At 34.6% G+C, this 21094-nt stretch overlaps 1 protein-coding gene across 1 annotated transcript in view; it reads left to right on the top strand.

The window, feature by feature from the left end:
* LOC135225480 (uncharacterized) overlaps window positions 1-21094 on the top strand; it is a 53600-nt gene that overhangs the window by 753 nt on the left and 31753 nt on the right. The gene's annotated exons all lie outside the window — the stretch shown is intronic.

Here is a 21094-nt window from a genome sequence, read left to right as displayed (position 1 = left end):
GTGAGGACAACATCTGCAATAAGTTAGATTAGGTTAGTTTAGAGAAGGTAAGTCTAGGATTTCTCCCTTTACTTAGATCTATGACTTACGGAATATGTGATTTAGGCATATAGCCAACCTCTGGGACCCATAGAGTTATTCAGCGCTATTATGAGAATGAATGGAAATAGAAATGATATAAATAATGAATTAATAATAGTACATTCTCAAGGTCAATGTAAAAAAGGTAAAATCTAGGAAATTGAGTTTCTAATAGAATTTCAACCCAAAAATAAGATACGAAAAGACATATCTATATAAACTTATAAGTTATTTTTATAAAAACCACAATCATTTAGAATAACTCAAAACGGCCAATATCAATGTTACCTCTTAAAATTTCCGTCTTGGTTTACCATCTAGGTGATACATTTGCATCTCATTAGCATACCGGTACCGGGTGCAGTAAATCTCAATGTGCTCAACTGTCAAGGGCTATCTGTCACAGTGAGCACATACTGTAACATCAAGAAGAAAACTGTGCAATCTTCAGCCTTTTTAGAATAACTTCAATCTTCCCGTCTCATTGATAAGATGATTGCCAAAAGAAGGTGAGATGACCATTGCTCTTGCTACTTATTTAGTATATAATTGTGAATAGAGATTTTCCTATCTAAGTGGGGCACTCTATATAATTTTCTCCTTAGGTACATACATTCTTTGCTTCTCTATCTCCTTCATTCCCTGGGATCCAAACATGAACAGGAATCCAACATAAACATACTGTTTTATGATAATTGAAATAAAAACCAGCCATACCTGAGCCTTCTGTGCTAAAGGATGGGACGAATTAAATTTGTTCAGGCTTTCCAGAGCACTTTTACAATCTGAATATATGACACAACACTTCTTATTTGGATTATATGCTAAATCTCGAGCTTTAACAATGGCAGATAGTTCAGCTGTATACACTCATTAAGCAGGAGGCAGCTTCGAGCATTTTGTATAAATTTTATAGTCGTTATTATAAGTTTTATCTTGTTCTAAAAACAGTTTCTTTATTACTTCATCGGGGTGTTCTTTTTCACTATATTTTTCTTGCATAATTTAGCTTTTGGTATGAGCCAAGGCGGAAATTTGGAAGGGGCCAATTCATGAGCATTCTGAGTCTGTATAGAATTATCATTTACAGATGCATTTAGCTGAATCTAGAATGGAACCGAAGCTCTTGGCTTAAAATTGCTAGCATCAAGTTGACGAATAACCTTATTTGATGGATTACTAGCATTACTTTTAATCCTTATCAAGTATCGGAGGTCTAACTCCTCTCGTCGTAAATTAAGTGGAAGTTGGTGGGTCTCCACATAAAGACTCTCGACAGGAGATGCTGGAAAAGCCCAGAGCAAATACATAAACCCATATTGTGTACTACATCAAGTTCGTAGAGTTTACTTTTGCATACTGATGAATAAATCTGACATCCATAATCCAAATTTGATCTACATAGGGCATCATATAGTTACAGCAAAGATTTTTTTATCTGCGCCCCAGTTAAAGGCAAAGATCACTTTCAAAATCTTGAGGGATTTTTTTTACTTGCACTTTAAATTTTCAATATGTTTATTCCAAGTGAGCATGAAATAAAAGATAATTCCTAAAAGCTTGACGTCATCCATATATGGTACAACATACCTATCAAGTTTCAAATTTGGTATAACTTCTTGACATCTATACCTAGTAAACGGACAGCAATGATCCTACTTGTAGAAAACCTGAAACCATTTTGTTTTGCCTTTCTAGAGATAAAGTTGGTGGAATTTTGTAAATATTTGCAAGTCGATTCAGCATCATATGCAGTGCAATAAATAGCTAGATCATCAACAAAAAGTGCAGCCCGCACAGGATTTAAAATTTCATTGATGATGCTATGAATGGTAACAGCAAAGCAAGTTAGACTTGGCACATTCCCTTGTGGAGTACCTAGTTTGAATGGGGAAGACAAAGTATTTCCTAATCTTACTCTTATAGACCGGTCTATTTGTTAAAAAGGAGTTAATGATCCTAATCACACTCACTTTCTTTTATGCCTAGTTTATGTAGCTGCTTAATAATTCCATGACCGCATGCTGCTGTATCATATGCTTTTTCTAAATCAAAGAATACACCAATTGTCTGGTACTGATTTACAAAGCCCTGTTGATTTTGATTTGAAATTCTTTGCAGTGGATCAAGGGTAGATCTGTTTTTGCGAAAGCCAGACTGGAGTGGAGAAAATAATTTGTTTGTTTCCAAATGCCAGACTAAATGAAAGTTGATCATCATCTCCATCAGTGTGCATACAAAGCTGGTAAGAGTTATGGGCCTGTAGTAGTTTGATGAGGATCTTTATTCGGTTTTTTAATTGGCATTCTTCATGAGGCAAGTTTTTGCAGACCCAGGTAACTGTCAGGGTATTAAATACAGGATAGTATCCTTACCAGATGTATCATCCGTTGAAGAAAAGGCTTACTGTACCTCATGAAGAGAGAATTTAGCATCATAATCTTCAAGATTACTGTCAGATAAATCTAAAGGAACATGGGAGTTCATGATCCTCCGATAGTCTGTGGAACAATTATTTGGACTTGAAATATTAGAAAAGTGCTGATCTAGGTATCCAGCTACATCTTTGGGACTTGCTATCAGTGAATCTCCAAGCTTTAAAGTGGGTGTTTTATGAGGAGGAAATTTCCCTGCAAGCTTCCTTCCTTACTTTCTCCAAACTACCCAGGATGGAGATTTTGAATTAATTCAATTTATGTACCATATTCACGTACTTGTTTTTTCCACCACGAAGATATCGACGCTGACTAACCATAGCTCGTTGATGAATTATCTTAGAAGTAGACGTACCGCATGACTTTTATTTTTTTTATAGCATCTTCTTATTCCACCAATGGACTGTAGATCTTCATAGTTTTCCACTTCTTGGTATAGCAGCCTCTGAACTTGTTAGAGATGCATTTAAAAAATAGCCATACACTTATAAGTAGCATTTAAACGATTCATAACTTTTCCTCTAATTTTAAACCCACCTTAATGTCACCCAGTCTACTTCCATTACCTTCCATTTTAGTGGTGCTTCTGTAGGAACATTCCTGAAGACCTTTGAATGGACAGGAAAGCAATTACTACCATGCAGATATTCATCAACAGGCCAGTTCAAATCTAAACCTATGTCTGAGGAACATATAATCAAATCAATAGCTGAATAAAATGTATGCTAAGGTAAGTCATCATGCCATTATAAAGAATCACAATATTATTACATTTTCCATATCAACTCTAAAACATTCAGAGAAATGGGTGTAAAAAATACCACATGAAAAGACTATATTCGTAAAAACTACAATTGTAAAAAAAGTGGTACAATTTAAAAAAGTTTATATTTGTAAAATTTGTAGAAAATGAGACCATATTTGTAAAATACTCGACCTTAAATCTGTGATTGTATCTTTAAGGTCACATTTAAACATATTACTTATACTAAGGTCCAAATGAAACACAAGCCACGACATTTAAAAGTACAATGGGAAGTAAGTTGTGTAATTGCAAATCCTAAAAATTGTTGATAAGATCTTGCAATCCACACATGGGAATTTTGATATTATGTTGTTGCTTTCCCTGGGGCCATTTTTTTATAGCATTCCATTTAGATAAGAAAGAACTATTAGGCCAATTGTCAGCCAAATTACCTTTGCTACCTTACTTGTATGGATTAGTCAAAACGCACAAAGAAAGTAATCCTATGTGGCCTATTATCAGATTGGTTGGTTCAATACCATAAAACTTTCGAAATATATCACCAAGCTCCTGTTCCCCGTTATATGGAACTATCTCAGATTCTCATATATATAATTCTCTAGATTTAGTTGATAAATTAAACAAAATTACTTTTTGCCCCACTGATAGATTCATTAGTTTTGATGTATGTTCTCTTTTTACTAAAGTCCCTATAGATTCTATTTTATAGTAACTTAGTAACGAGCTAACCCAGCATGAATTACCTTTACCTGTAAGTCACATTATTTCTCTCACTAGGTATGGCAATGGGCAACCCTTTATCACCACTCCTCTCAAACTTGTATATGGAATTCTCTTAAGAACTCTATTTACCTAATATCATTTATATTCCTTTAAAGTGGTATAGATGTGTTGATGATATTTTAGCTGTTTTGCCTGCTGGTATTGATATAAATGATTTGCTCCATAAGTTAAATAAGCAGGTAACATCGATTAAGTTTACTTCAGAATTGGAAAACGACAATTGCCTCTCTTTCTTAGATGTTTTGATACATAGAGAACCATTTCAATGTAAATTCAGTATATAAAGGAAACCAACCAACAACTTAACTATGTCCATTTTTATTCAGGCCACCATATTTATCAAAATATAATTTTTTCCTATGTTTTTACGAGCATTGATCATTGTCAGTCCCCAATATTTTGATCAAGAAATTGAACACATAAGAAAAATAGGGACAGATTTATGTTATCCTTCACATATATTAGATATTTGCTATAATAAAGCCCCCCAAAATTTATAGTTTAAGTAACATGGAGAAAGAAACTTCTAGAAACAATCTCACCTTGCCTTATTTTAACGGTTTTGAAACAATGAAATCATTGTTAAAATCTTTTAAGGTCACCCTCGTGTTTTTCCTCTAATAACACACTAAAAGGAAGGTTAATAAAAGATGACCCAAGGAAAGCAACAACATAATATATAAAATTCCATGTATGGACTGCCCCTCCTTTTAAAACGGCCAATCTAGCAAGGGCTTAGAAGTAAGAATTCTGTCAAAACTGGGCAAATATCCAATGCAATATTTATTCATTTGAGTGAAAATGACCACCAGATAAATTGGATTGGCAGTTCAGTAATTGCCAGGTCAAAAGATGTCAGGAAATCTTTTTAGAATCTGCCATTATACAACTTACTTCCCATTGTAATTTTTATGTCAGCTGTGGCCTGCTTTATTTGGACCTTTGTAATAATAAAATTTTTAAGAATGACCTTAAAGCTAGATCACAGACTTAAGTACAAATTAGTTGCCTTATAGATATTTTCTTTCTATATGCATGTTTAATATATGTTTTGTGAATAAGTTTACCTTGCGGGAAAAGGTTTTTGTTGTTTACCAAAAATTTGTATGTAGTCAGTTGCCACCCTGTATTATCCTTTAATTGTCTTGTCCCTATTTCTAAGCATTTGGACTTAATCTTTTTGTAAACCTCTTAAATTGTACCCCTGTTTTTTGGGGAGGGAAGGTTACTATTTCTCCAGTTGTGTAGATTCTAGGTATTTATTTCCTTTACAATCCCTATCTTTATAATCTCCCTATCTGTCATTTATACGACTCTTCCTTGTACACTTATTTTCTTATGTATGTCAGTCCGCTAAGTATATATATATATATATATAATATATATATATATTATATATATATATATATAGATATATATATGTGTGTGTGTGGTGTGTGTGTGTGTGTGTGTGTGTGTGTGTGTGTGTGTGCGCGAGCGAGCTTGCATATATATATATATATATATATATATATATATATATATATATATATATATATATGATAGGAAAAGTTGAGGCAACATGAGAAAATAAATTTGTAATTTGAAGGCAAAGGGGTCCAACAGATATTCAGGTGAAACGGATATAAAATAAAGAAAATGTACTATTATACTGATATTTGACTTAAAATACTTTAATAAGTTATGTTGTTTCCGTGATTAGGAAGTTTACTTCACTTGTAATCATTTGAAAGAAGAATCGAAATAGTGTAAACAACCCCTAATCTGTTTAAAAAAAGCAAATAGAAAAACATTTATGATTCTGGTACGTTTTCTGTTTTCTGTGAGATTGACATTACCATAGTTAAATTAATTTAGTATATTTTCTAACCATAGGTATTCGGTAGTTTTTCACTTTTATAATCTTATTGATATGAATTGTTCTTCATTTTTTATACATGTGCCCTTTATGTTTGTGGCCTACATAACCAGCAACGTTTTGCTTGTTTCTGAATACCTTAAATCCAGCTATTAAGGTATTCTTTTACCTTATATAGCGAAGCTCCGTAATTATACTTTATTAATTTTTTAATCACGTTGGACGTTTTCATAAAGTCACCCTTTTAATGCCTGAGATCAACATTTTCTATTCGCCTGCCGTAAAAGAAAATGAATATTGTTTTTTTATTATGGGGGACAATGTTTAATCAATATTCATCAGTGGAGCATTCAACCATGAGTGATAATCTAGAATAAGAAATAATGCTCGGGCAATCTGTAATAATAACAATGGATCTGATTTTGTGAAATGGTCAGGTTATTGACATATAATATTTTTCAAATGATTTTGCTCATAACTATCGAAATATATCACTTGAAATTCTCTCTCGTTTGCAGAAACTTTCTTCTTGCCTTCCTATATCCCGACTCGATAAATCTTGTGTGAGTAAACAATTCTGTAATGAAGCATGTCACTCTCCCTAAGGAAACAAATTCCAAAGTCAGTTACTCTTGGGCCGACGGGAGTAAAATTAGAAGGAAACTGTTCTAATTCCACAGCAACATGTGGGCTACAAAAGATAAAATATTGTAGGCACTTTGTTAGTAGACTGAGTCAAAGGGTTCATGCCAGTCTTCTTTTTTCCCATTAACACTTTACATTGATGATGAGGATAAGGTCTGTCTATTCTTGACCCACTACCAAGGCTAATCAATGACCTTTATGTTTTTCAGCATCAGCTTGCTTCCTAAGTTTTTGTATGTTTAAAACATACCAGTAATTTGGTAGTACCTACTCACTGATAAAACCGCTTTTATAAATTCCACACAAGCGGAGATCTAAAATACTGTTACTATTACTGAACACACACAAATATGTGTGTGTGTGTGTGTGTGTGTGTGTGTGTGTGTGTGTGTGTGTGTGTGTGTGTGTGTGTGTGTGTACAACTGGGAAAACAAATATTCACCCTTAATATCGCGAAAATATGAGCTCCATTTTTCCCGGCCTAAACCTCCACTTGCGTTCTCGATTTAGCTATCTTTCATGTGTTCAGTAGGGACCCCGAGGTCTCATTTGGCTAGAATTGCATGTGTTTTGTTAGAATGTCTTAGTCATTTCATTGTGAATGGTAAAGTTAAAAAGGGCCTTTTGTAGTCAAATTGTCAAAATGCCACCATTTTCTCTGGATCTGCTCTTGGGGTTTGCTGACTTAGCCTAGGGGCTAGGCCATCACTTCTATACCATCAGGGAAAAACTGGGGCCTAGTCGTGGGGCAAAATTCAGGACACTTAACAAGTAGATTCGTGGGGCAAAATTCAGGACACTTAACAAGTAAACTTCTATACATTAAAAAGGGGATTTGATGATAATCATAATTTTTTTCCCCCCCCATGCTTCGTCGAACATTATCATGATTCCGGCTTTGTAAGACGTTTAAAGAAGGGCAAATTACAGGTAAATAATACGGAGAAGAATGAAGATTCAGTATAAAGCAAAGAACACATCAGTTATATAAGGGTGGCCAACCTTTAGTTTCCCATGCACCAATTTTCTTCACCTCTAATTCAGATGCGCCACACAAACTTTAGGCCCCTTTCAATCCTTTAAGTATGGTAATTTGGACATATTTGGCTCATTCACACACACAGGTATATAATGATGACGCATTATTATTTAAAGAAGATGACTAATAGATGCACACGGAACAATAAAATCAAATAAAAATTATTTCTATGTTTTAGATTAGAACAAATCTCAGTAAAACTCACTTCTAGCTATAAGTTACTTGAATTCTTTTTTTGTATTTTTTGTCTAGAAATCAGTACTATTATTAGTATTATTATTTATTCTTTTTTTTATGAGCAAGCATGTTTTTTTTCTTGTAATCGTGCAATGCGCCACTGTTGGCGCATGCGCCATAAGTTGGCCACCCCTGAGGTATGTGAAATGCGTTCGGCAAGTTGCTCACTTTTCATTCGGATGATGTCAGGAAACAACTGACCTTCCTGTTGAATGCCAGTGATGTTCTTCGTGTGTCTCTTCAACTACTACGTAATCTGTTTCACTGACCGATACTTCCTACAGAAATGACTGGATGGATGCTGTAAGTCTGTCCGATTTTCCTAGTCTTATTTTCTGGCAAGTTGCCGACATCAAAAGTATGTTTATCTGACGTCGAAATCCCGGAATGTAGCAGTAATAGGGACAAGAAAACACGCCCGAGGTAAAAATGATTACATGTTAATATATCAGTCAATTAGTTTTCTTTTCTTTGTAGAGCATACTATCCCCAATCTGTATAAATTATACTTTTTTCCTCTAAACTGTTTTACCCTTAATACTTATAAGAACTAACAGGAATTTTTTATTACTGTAGTAAGGATATTTTACCACTTCACAAAATAAAAATCTAGCTTGAACCAGTTTGTTGGGACTTGACAGCTGATTAGTTTTTTACGTTTCTATAGAGATATTTTGCATTAAAATTTGATAAAGATTTTTACTGGAAAATGCCGCCGTAATCAACGCTACAACATGGAGTTTTTTAAGCACCGAAATACTTTTTTTTATGAAAACATATAAAAAAAAAATCCTACAGAACATCCTGACCTTTTCAAACTTAATTGACTTGAGCGACCGTTAATTTGTTTGCTTTTCATTAGTACGACAGGAAATGAAGACCGACTCAGAACGTTGTCGACAAAGGATAGACTTCATATTTGATATAGCTATTATTTATTGCAGATGTGCAAACACACCTACACGCACAGGTAGATACGGAGACACGCAGACTCACGCACACTGGCACAAATTACTGTGAAGCTGGTACTAGTACTTGAACGTGTTATCTGTTCCTTGAGATTTCCCTCAAATTTCAATACTTTTCTCCTTCTTCTCGCTTTCTCTTTCTCTCATAACTTGCGTTGGCATTTGTTATGAGCCACTAATTATTGGTATTCACCACCGACGGTTATCGGTAGCTTTTACTTCGTCTACCGTTCAAATACCAGAGAGAGTCACCCACCTGAGTAAGACCAAGTCACTAGTCAAGAACACAAGGTATAGTATTGCTAGCATTTTTGTACAAAAATAATCCGACAGCTCAGGGAAATGATACAGTGATCAACAAAATATAACTTTATTGTTGAGATTTAGCATAACAATAACTTCATAAATTCGTCTGCAACGGTAAGAATTCTTGTACTGACAAGTCAGTTACATCACAGGATACAGAGGAAATATAATAATATTTACACCGAGAAACCGCTTTAATCTAGCTTAAACATAAGCTCATTGAACTTCCTGATTAGCAAACTTTCAAGTTATTACTCACTGACAGTTACAAAAGTACAAAGCAGGAAAAACAAAGGGTATTATTTGTCGTTCTATAACTTTTGAAATATAAAAACCAAGTTTCAAAAGACATTTGCTTCTTCGGATCTTCACACTACGGCATATGACTATAGCTACCATTTAATTTTGTACAGCAAATGATAATTCTTATATCGTTACTCAAAATGATATGAGTTAAATGAACCACAACTTTTTATGATGATGGAAATTTAGATTGAGCGTACGATTACACGAAGAAATGATCCTTCAGCGATTGAACCAACAGCTTGCTTAGAACCCGATATTCACGCACGCTTTATGTAGCCAGACTAGAGATAGGGAGAGTTGGAAATGCCTTACCTGGTACATAACATGCGTTTCCTGATATGGAGGGTTCCGCGGCATATGAACGAAAGGATGCATAAACTGGGCGCAGAAACAACTGAATAATCCAACAGCTTTGAACCTTCTAGAAAGAAGGTGTAGTATCCTGCCTGTCATTAATGCAGCTCTTCACAAGCTGTAATCCCTCTTCTTTGACTGTAACTAAATAATTTAGCACGTTTACCTTTCAATTGGTTAATTAAAATTAACCAAGAATAACTAAATTCTCACACGCATATCTCTCAGTCACAGATTCGATATGCGATGAGCAAAATGTTGTGAATATTTGTATTATTTCATTATTATCACAAAATGAATAACTTCGATTATAGCGCTGCCCCAGAAATGTCACTTGAAGAGAACATGTGGCAGTGGCCACATTTTTACTACAGGCAAATCCAGTCATGTGCTTACGCTTTCACTAGTCTGCTGGCAGAACACATGAATTAAGAGTCATATCTAATAGACTTGAGCAGTCACAAACACATAACACTTCAGGAAAATGTGACACTCATCAGACATCCTGTGGTTCCGGACAAATGTCTGAACATACAAATATTGGGTTCATGTAAAAAGCGATCTTTTACAGTTGACATCATCTGTCTCTTGCAAAGAAGAAATGTCTTCATCGAGTGTCGCTGCTCATGCCATGCGCGCAACTAGTATATAGGTTGCACACCTTGCCAAAGGTGCAATGAAAAGTAACTTCGCTGTTATTCATCCGGAGGCTTGCAACTGGACTCTGTTTATCCTCACGCCATAAGACTTCGAAAATAGCAACTGAAGTCCATCTTGCAACCGAATTCCACAGTCAGAACATGACATTTCTTCTCGCAGGCTCTGTAAGGCGCATCGATGACGTTTCTCACATTCGGAACCCAGCTGATTCTAGAGTCGCTGTCGGGGAAGATGATGGGTTGTTGGTCCTTGATCTGAGGGCGGCCAGTTATGATGTCGAAAAAGGTCATCGTGATCACGACGCCAATAATCAAAAGGACTTTCTTCTTACCCATCTTCTCTGGCAGTCGGCGTGAACAACTTTTATGAACTACGGATCCCACACTTTCTGTTGACATCAAAATCAATTCACTCTTTATGTCTAACAGCTCACTACAATTACTCGGGTAAATCTGATGCGTCGAACGGTAGCCGAAGGTCCCTGTCACCCCGACTATACGTCTCGAAGCTCCGTTTTATTGTGTGAGCAGGAAGGTTAACTGTTCACCTGAGTCTCTGTTTGAACTAGAACTCTAAGAAAATGACATGTACGTACACTACCTACGTGTGTTGCCTGGGTATATATATAATTTTTTCCTAAAATAAACGATTTCCCGTATCAATACATGAGTCATAATACAACAGGAAATGATTCAACTAGTTTTTTTTTTTTCGAACCGGTTTTTTTGGTCTTTCTTCATATCATACCGTGACATCCACTCGAAGCAGAGTCTGGGCACTTATCCAAAGAGCACATGATAATGAAGCGATGACAGCAGAGAATAATGTGGGCTGAAGAATAGTAGAAAAGAGATGACATCTCATCGGAATTTGAGGGAATTCACAAAAGGGATTCGTAACCGTAAATAGCATTTTTTTCTGAAAACTAACCAAGTATGAAACACGTCTTGAGGCTATCTTACGCTAGAAAGAGGTAAATGAAGAAAATGGAAACATAAACACACTCACACACACACACACACACACACACACACACACATATATATATATATATATATATATATATATATATATATATATATATATAATCTTTGTGTTTATACATATACAAATGTGTGTGTGTGTGGTGGTGTGAGTGTGTGCATGTATATAATAAAAAATCTTTTTCTTTAAAAGCAACTGCGTGTGTGTTTTTCTAACCATCTCTCTTTCTCTCTTTCCCCTTGGATGTTTAACATCTCTTTAGCTAAAGAGATATGAACCGCGGGAAAAGGTCAGGAAGTGTAGGGGCAAGATTGTACGACAATAGAAATATTTTTGAATGGAGCATGGAATTTTCCGAGACAATGCTGTGTGAATTGACATCATGCAATAAAACTGCTTGAAGTGGTTGAAAGTTTGTTGTAATAGGAGAAAACTGAAGTGGATGTTAGAAAGAGTAAAAGCATGAGAGTTACTGAAAACCAGAAAGAAGGTTGGCATAGATGATGCAAGACTAGGAACTTGCATTTGTATTTGGAAGAAAATGCCACGCGCTGTGTAGGATCGGAAAAGAGCTGACTCGCAGAATTAGAGAAGAAAAGCAAGTTTGGAAATGAAGAGGACCGATTGTAGAAGCAAATATTTAAGCATACAAAGACTAGATCCAGTTATTCTGCAAGGATATAAAGTTTAAAAGCATAATACAAATAAAAGAATAGCAAAGAAAAACACGAGAGGAATTGTTTGCAAATTATAAGGATGAGAGAAGCAAATATGCAAAAAAGGTGCAGTAAAAAGCTTACCATTTAGGAAAATATGGATGACAGTACAATAAGGTGGTTTGCTCAAGTAGTGAAAATTGGGGAGAACAGTGACCAAAGAATGTATAAAATTGAAAAGGAAGCAGGGTAGGGAGGAGGGGAAGGAGTCACAGAAAGCAGTCTCAGTGGACTGGAAAATGTTTCGGAATGGGAGGACTGTAATATCTAAAATGCCAGAATGTGAGCAAGATTGGTGAGGAACTTGGTGTGTATGGGTGGGATGATGAACTCTGAAGGACAATGCATTTGCATAGGGAGAGGATGAAGTTGCTGAATATTTGATTCATTATGGGCCATGGTTTTATAATATTGTTAAAATCTAAATGCGAATGGAATGACAGTGAATGATCGACATTAATAATGATGGCTTACAAGTCATTGATAATTGCACACAGACGCTAATATAAAAAGCTCTGTTTCATTTGCCGTCGCTATAAGGTATATTAGCACCAGAAAAAAAATAAGTCTCCAGTTATACAGAACAAAAATGAGCCTATCGTGATGCACAATGTTCACAACATAGGTATTATGATGCCTTTAAGTATGTCATTGCTAATTTGCTTTAAAACGCCTGCTACACATGTTCGTAGGCCAACTTACTCAAATAGTAAACACACCCTGACCAGAGGGCACAGTTGGCAATGCTATAGATATTTAAAGCGTAAAGAAAACAAGTAAAAAACAAAGGAGTACGTAGATGACGAGTACCATTTCACTGACTACATAACGTCAAGCTGGTCCAAGTCAGGAAGTTTGAAATGTTGTGGGACTGAATATCCGTCGGATTCCCATCAGGTGTTCTTGCTGAAGATACGTGAGGGATTTAGGCTGGACGTATATGATAATGACCAAGTTTACATTGTTGCTGCTAAAGAATAACTCAGTCATTCAACGTTCATTTTGTTGGCAGTCTGCTTTGAGAAGTATAGTTATATTTAGTGTTCAATATTTAGTTAATATTGCTGACTGATGTATTGCATAAAATTCTTTTGCCATAAATACATGGATATGATTCCTCATCATGATCCTCCACTAAAGGACGGAGTATCACTTCAAGGTCGTTTTGCTAATCACTTGTTATTCAGAACTGTAAATAACTCATTTTTTGTGCCCTCTTTGTTTCTTACTTTGTGCTCCGTGTGAGGCAAAGTAATAGGAAAGCGTCGTCCTTTGTCTCGGAAGGTTAGTATATCATCGCATGATTACCACAGGTTGGAAATATTACACCATCGAAAGCAACGCTTCTTTCAAATGTTTCTGGGGATTTACCTTGAATATGGCAAAGCGTGGGGGAGTTTCCTTTAACGATATGTCACCAGTTCAACGATCAAAGAATCAACTCTTTGCTTCAAACGGTTAAAGGTCTTGCATTTCTTTGTTCGGATCTTCTCTATCTTGCTCGTTATCGCGGTTTCTAACTAGACTAGGAAAACCTCGGACATGAAAAAAATCCTGTTTCTAGTACAAAAGATTTTCGTGTAGAAATAGTGTGAATGACTAACGTGATTTGACTTTCCTCACCATCACAGAGACTTATACGAAAGATTTGCTTTGCTAGAAGAAACGAGTAACCATTAAGAGTTAATTTTGAACTTTAAGGAATTTTCCATAGCTGCTTCAAGATCTACTCCTTTCTGAATATGTGATAAATTACTATTGTATTTACACTCGATTATGATGGCAAAGCATTTGCAGACTGAGAAAGTTACAGCTAATGCGGAAAGCAGGATATAAGATATAAAATAAGAACAAAAACTGAATCATTAATCCTTGAAAAAAGTCCTTCTGGAAGTGAGACGACATTTAACAGGCTATCACAGGTATACCGTCCGGTCACACTAATGAGAGTAGATACGAAAATGCATTTGCTTTCGTTCTGTTTAGCGCGATTTAACAAATATTTCTGTAGATGTAAATCCGAGTTACATTAAAGAATCAGAATGCCTTTTTCAAAGGAAAGAAAAGGGTTTTGAATGACAATTCTTTGTTCATTATCTTCACACGTGTCGTCCCTGACTTAGTCTCAAGGTCGCTCGCTTGAACTTGAACGCTTCGTCATTCTGCTTATTCTTTCAATGCAGAGGAAGCAGACAGTAAAGAAATGACGTAACATAACATAACGCAACATATTCCTAAATATCATAAAGATGCATTCAATATGCTAAAGGAATTCCAAACTGTCATCTACGAAACCAAAAACGTGGATGTAATCTCTAATGGTAAAATATTTGATTATATTTAGCTTTTACATAAAGTATGGTGCAATGAACGAGAGAATGACCGGAAAAATAAACTAATCAGGCAACGAAGTCTACAAAGCCCTGAAACCCGTCGCTTTGCTGACGTCATTGAAAATGCTTTGGGAAATACCGGATGGAACATCAATCTTAACTTGGACGTAGCAAATAACCCACACAAATTTCAGCATTCTGATCTACTCACAATAATGCTTCGGGTAAAAGCTTAAGTTCTCAAGCAAACAGTTCAGCAATTCAGTACCATTAGGAAAATCAATGTTCAAAGAACACCATTAATAGGATTTTGGAAGTGGACCACCACTGCCGTCAGGTATGTTAGCGATGAATTTTAAGCTAACTGCGCCAGTCGCTTGGCCCATCATCTTTATTATTAACACTGCATTTTCTGTATGTTATGTTGCAAACTTCCTTTTGAATGAAGTTCTTGGATACAACGGAATCACAAAGACAATGCGTGAGATACATTATGAACTTGCTCCTAAGTAAGTCTTTGTTATCATATCTTATAATACATACTAAGTCTACTGATGGGAACATATACTTACCTTATTCTGAAAACTAGGCTTTGTTAAATCACTCAAACTTCAAATGAAACAGGTTGCGTACCTCCTTGCGAATGCTAATCCTGTGGTGTCGTAGATTACCTAAATTTACTTATCTAATTGATTATCCATTTATCGTTACTAGAAATAAAAGTAACTCTACTGCATTCGTACCCACACAAGCTCAATTTACCAAAAAATCGATAAGTAAATGGTACATATATAACTTGTATCCATAAGCAAATGTCAATAATTCTGGAGGTAATTATTTTTAGCTTCAACATACCAACAATCTTTAGAATAAAAAAAGAAGTTGTTTTTGTCGAATTTTACGATTGCTACTTTCTCTCGTTCTCGAATTTTATTAGTTCCTTCTTTTGTTATGTATCTTTTGTAGCAGAGAGAATAAAATGGTGCTCATTAGCGAGCTGACACAATGCCAGCTTAATCTGGAAGCAAACAACTTTGTCTCCTGTACTTCTCTGTAAGTTGGCCTTACTTCTGATCTGTCCTCCAAATTCCCAGTGACTGAAACCTTGACTGCCATCATTTTTCTGAATTTGCCGACAACAGTTCCCTTTCCTCTTTAGCAATCAAATTATTACCAGTACATAAGCCCATAAGCCCTTCTTATTAATTGGGTGAGAAACTTAGTATTAGTTTAACAATTTCCTTTAATGACCCTCAAACTCTAATCTTGCTTCCTTCTCTCATTAGAGTAATAAACCCACTGTTTAATCTGCCCCTCATCAAAAGGTGTCTCAGTCTTAATTAGACTACGACGCCAAGCGTTTGTTTTGATATCTCACCTCTCAGGGTGCCCCACTACTATAAATTGGTACAATTTATTTCATTGTAGGAAACAGACAACATTTTCTGTTTACAAACACATTGTTTAAAAAGAAAAAAAAACACACACACATACAAATGATAGTTGTGGTATTCAAAATGCTTTCCGTAGGAAGCTGCACAAAGACATAGACGGTCAAGCTTCCATTAACAGATCTGAAGGATTGTCTGTATGTCTGTAATTGAATTTGATGTAACAATAAACCTCACATGGTAAAATCAATGACGTTGAGATCTGGACTTTTTGAGGGCCATTCATTAGGTTCAGTGAAGTCAGGAGGATATGTTAGTTAATTTTTTTTTGTATTGATAAAGTAAAATGCATAGTAAAATACGAGTGTAAAATAAGGATCTAAAATTTCCTGACTTTCTCTGGGGCACCTTGTCAAAGGAATTTTGAAGTAAAATGGACGGGTGGCTGGGCACTATTAATTTCAATATGACAAAGATAAGAAACCAGTAGAATAAGCCAAGCCCCTATTTTGTTAAGATTATTTTTAGTTCTATTTTCAGGATATTCAAATAAATAAGTTATAATGCTTCATACTGAGATAGCCAAATGTTTTATAACGAGTTTATACTAATGTATCTGAGATTGGCTTGCTCTTATAGCGTATTGAGAATGGGACAACTTTAAGTGCTTTCGTGAAAATGAAAATATATAACTATAGAAACTAAGGATCAAATTACAAGAACATCAAAAAAAAATTAATAATCAATAATTTAGATCGTCGTTATTTGGGGCAGTGTCGCTTTTTTTATAATCTATTTGGGCTAAGCATTTAACAAAAGTATCCCGAGTTTTCTCCCTTTTGAGACAAAAAATGTAACAGAATAAAAAAATAAGCTCCATAAAAAGACGAAAGGGCTCTCCCTAATGTATCAAAACACATGCTTGAAAATATTTCTATTATTGTAAATCATAGAAATCACAGTCCATTCCCACATTTGTAGTTTTAAACAGCAAACTGGATTCTGTTCCCACGCCTCATGTTTTCACAGATATTTACTTTATTGGCATGACAGAGTGAATTGTATTGAAGCTTTGTCAGACTAAAATAAACAGGCGATAAACATTGCTTTAATGCTTTTATCGGCTCACTACGTTTTGGAAAGCAACTTCTGCAAGCTCAGAATATATGAATAACACGGCACTTCATCTTCTTTTAACGATTTATAACAAAGGAGAGTCCATATTGAAGGATAGTACCTAAAAACAAAAATTGAAAGAAACTACTCTTGTTTTGCTATTATAAAACCTAACACCCAGTCCCTCTCTGACTTCAGTAAGCGAAACACTCACCCGGTACGCTGAAGATTTTTGCTGAATAACTCTGTAAGTATACGTGGATATTTCTGATTTTTTGCCGTGTGTATATCTATACATAAACAAGACACTGCACATAACATGATTTAGATGGCCTTACAAAGGCAGACTATGATCCATTCTCTTCAAACTTATCGGGATTGAATGGTAGAGAAAGCCAGTAATATACGCTATGTGATAGTAACTATGGCTTGATCAGTTGCCCATTCTTTGAACGAGGAAAAGCTGTCTAATAACTGTAAGATATTCAAGAAGACACTAAAGGCACGCATACTTGAATAACAAGTTATTCAAAACTACAAGATATAACTTACCAATACAAAGACGCCTGAATGGTGAACCACAATGAGGGCCGATGGACAGCCCTCGAAATAAACTGGGGAGATTCGGAAGACGAAACAGGACCCATGATATTATCATGAAAGAACATATCTTACGACATCACTCACTTTGCACTTTCTTTTCTGTTTCATTTCTACATCTTTTTAATTCATCACAACCAACATAATGAATACGACCATATTTCATGTATCTCTCTATCTATCTATCTGTCTGTCTATCTATCTTCTATATATATATATATATATATATATATATAATATATATATGTATATATAGTATATAAAATATATATATATATATATATATATATATATATATATATATATATATATATTTATATATATATATATATATATCCATATATATATATATATATATATATATAATATAACAATTCATCACAGCCAATCTAATGAATACGGCCATATTTCATGTATCTATCTATCTATCTATCTCTCTATCTATCTATCTATCTATCGACTATCTATCTATCTATGCATCTATCTATCTATATATATATATATATATATATATATATATATATATATATATATATATATATATATATATATATATATATATATAACAAGATATATATATCTATATATATATATATATATCTATAGATAATAGTTAGATAGATAGATAGATATAGATGATAGATAGATACATGAAATATGGTCGTATTCATTAGATTGGCTGTGATGAATTGTATATATATATATATATATATATATATATATATATATATATATATATATATATATATATATATAGAAGATAGATGGGTGTTTTCAAAAATGCTTGCAAATCCGTCCAGGTACAACATTTTGTAAATTGGAAACTCCTGCAACGGTGGGAGAGATCTCCTCTATTGAAATCTAGCAAAGCTTTCGCCTCTCTAAATGCCTCTATATCATCTGTTATATTCTTTCCAGCTAAATAATTATTCACCCCTTCAATAAAAATTTGAACAGGTTGTGATAAAATGCCATCTACCATCCCTCTAAAAGGACTCACGCCCGCACTCACGTTCGTTATGTGATGTACAAACGTTGTGGTATTCTTAGTATCCGCCATCTTTCTCTCTTTCCGGAAGTTCTTTTGTTCTATAAGATTCCCCGATCTCAATAACATCAATGTATTTATATACACAAAACCCAATCCAGAGAAATTAATACAAATTTTCCCCCAATAATGGATAACAAAAAACAAACGCGCCCCATGCCCAGTATATCATCCCACGAAAGCAACAACAAAAAAAGAAAATAGGGAGGGGATAGAAAAAGAAAAAAAAAAAGGTTGCAAAACGCTTACTAAGCGATCCAACCCGGCGACACCAGACTCACACACACCAACTCTCACCTCCCTCTTTCTCTCGCCTCCCTCTCTCTCTCTCTCTCTCTCTCTCTCTCTCTCTCTCTCTCTCTCTCAGGGCGTGACTCACAACAAAAACCTCCGCTCACAACATTACCATGTCCGTCGAATTTCGAGAGACATCAAAACAAAAACGCCCCATCAAGTAAATTCATCACAAACAAAAAAAAGAATACAAACAAAAAATATAAAAATAAATGATAAAAAGGAGAAAATAGGAAAGAAAGCTTGAAAATACACTCACATCTTCACATCACCGGAAACCAAATTCTTATACGCACCGCAAATATGCGTAGCCTGTTCACCACACTCGTGAAACACTTTAACCCTTAAACGCCGAATGGACGTATTAAACGTCGAGTCAAAATATCCCCTGTATGCCGAATGGACGTACCATACGTCGGCTCAAAAAAGTTTTTTTAAAAATTCGCGGAAAAATACTTATAGGCCTACCAGCCTAAAACTTTGAATCACGCGCCTTGGGGGATGCTGGGAGTTCAAGGATCAAGGCGTTGTTTTGTTTACAATCGTTACGCAGGCGCGCAAGCGCGAATTTCTTTCTTATCGCACTAAAAAGTATCAGTGACACATCTCAAAAATTATTTTGTCACTTTAACATAATTTTTGTACCATTTTAAATTATCCGTTACATGAAGTATTATATATGAAAATGTGCACAATTTCATTTAAAATACAACAAAAAAATACTCATGATTGTAGCTTTTATCAGTTTTGAAATACTTCCAAATAAATAACGATAAGTGCCAAAATTTCAACCTTCGGTCAACTTTGACTCTACTGAAATGGTCGAAAAACGCAATTGTAAGCTAAAACGCTTATATTGTAGTAATATTCAACTATTTACCTTAATTTTGCAACAGATTCGAAGTCTCTAGCACAATATTTCGATTTATGGTGAATTTATGAAAAAACGTTTTCCTTACGTCCGCGCGGTAACTCTTCCGAAAAAAATCATACATGCGATTGTGGTAATGTTTGCACCATTTTAAAATTAGCCGTTACATAAAGTTTTATATATGGAAATGTGCGCAATTTCATGCACAATACAACTAAAAACAACCCATGGTTGTAGCTTTTTATCAGTTTTGAAATATTTTCATATAAAAAATGATAAGTGACAAATTTTCAACCTTTGGTCAATTTTGACTCTACCGAAATGGTCAAAAAACGCAATTGTAAGCTAAAACTCTTATATTTTAGTAATATTCAATCATTTACCTTCATTTTGTAACAAATTGGAAGTCTCTAACACAATATTTCGATTTATGGTGAATTTATGAAAAAAACAACATTTTCCTTACGTCCGCGCGGTAACTCTTCCGAAAAAATCATACGTGCGATTGTGGTAATGTTTGCACCATTTTAAATTAGCCATTACATAAAGTTTTATATATGAAAATGTGCGCAATTTCATTTAGAATACAACGAAAAATAATTGAAGGTTGTAGCTTTTCTCATTTTCGAAATATTTGCATATAAATCACGATAAATAGGAAAAAAACCACTTTCGGTCAACTTTGACTACCGAAATGGTCGAAAAACGCAATTGTAAGCTAAAAATCTTATATTTTAGTAATATTCAATCATTTACCTTCATTTTGCAACAAATTGGAAGTCTCTAGCACAATATTTCGATTTATGGTGAATTTATGAAAAAAACTTTCCTTCCCTCCGCCCGCTGATTCTCCGCCATAAATCTCCGAATTGCGTACATCGCATTCTCGGAAAATTTGCTCCGTTTCATATTAGGCATTTCATAGAGTTTTATATATGAAAATGTGCGAAATTTCATGTAGAATAAAGGAAAAATATTTGAAGGTTGTAGCTTTACTAATTTCCGAAATAATTACATATAAAAAAATTTATAAAAAAATTTTGACATTTGGTCATATTTAACTCGTCGGAAATGGTCGAAAACTGCAATTGTAAGCTAAAACTCTTACAGTATCGTAATATTCCATCATTTAACTTCATCCTGAAACAAATTTGAAGTCTCTATAACAATATTTAGATTTATGGTGAATTTTAAAAAAATATACTTTTTTACGTCCGAGCGTTACGAATTCATGCATCATTTTGTGATAATATTGTCTCTGTGTTGCTTTTATTGTTTTACAATGTGTTATATACCAAAAAGA

The sequence above is a fragment of the Macrobrachium nipponense genome, chromosome 13 (assembly GCF_015104395.2).
Source record: "Macrobrachium nipponense isolate FS-2020 chromosome 13, ASM1510439v2, whole genome shotgun sequence".
Taxonomy (NCBI): Eukaryota; Metazoa; Arthropoda; class Malacostraca; order Decapoda; family Palaemonidae; genus Macrobrachium; species Macrobrachium nipponense.
The sequence above is the reverse complement of the archived record's forward strand: the minus strand, read 5'-3'. Positions and strand labels throughout refer to the sequence as shown.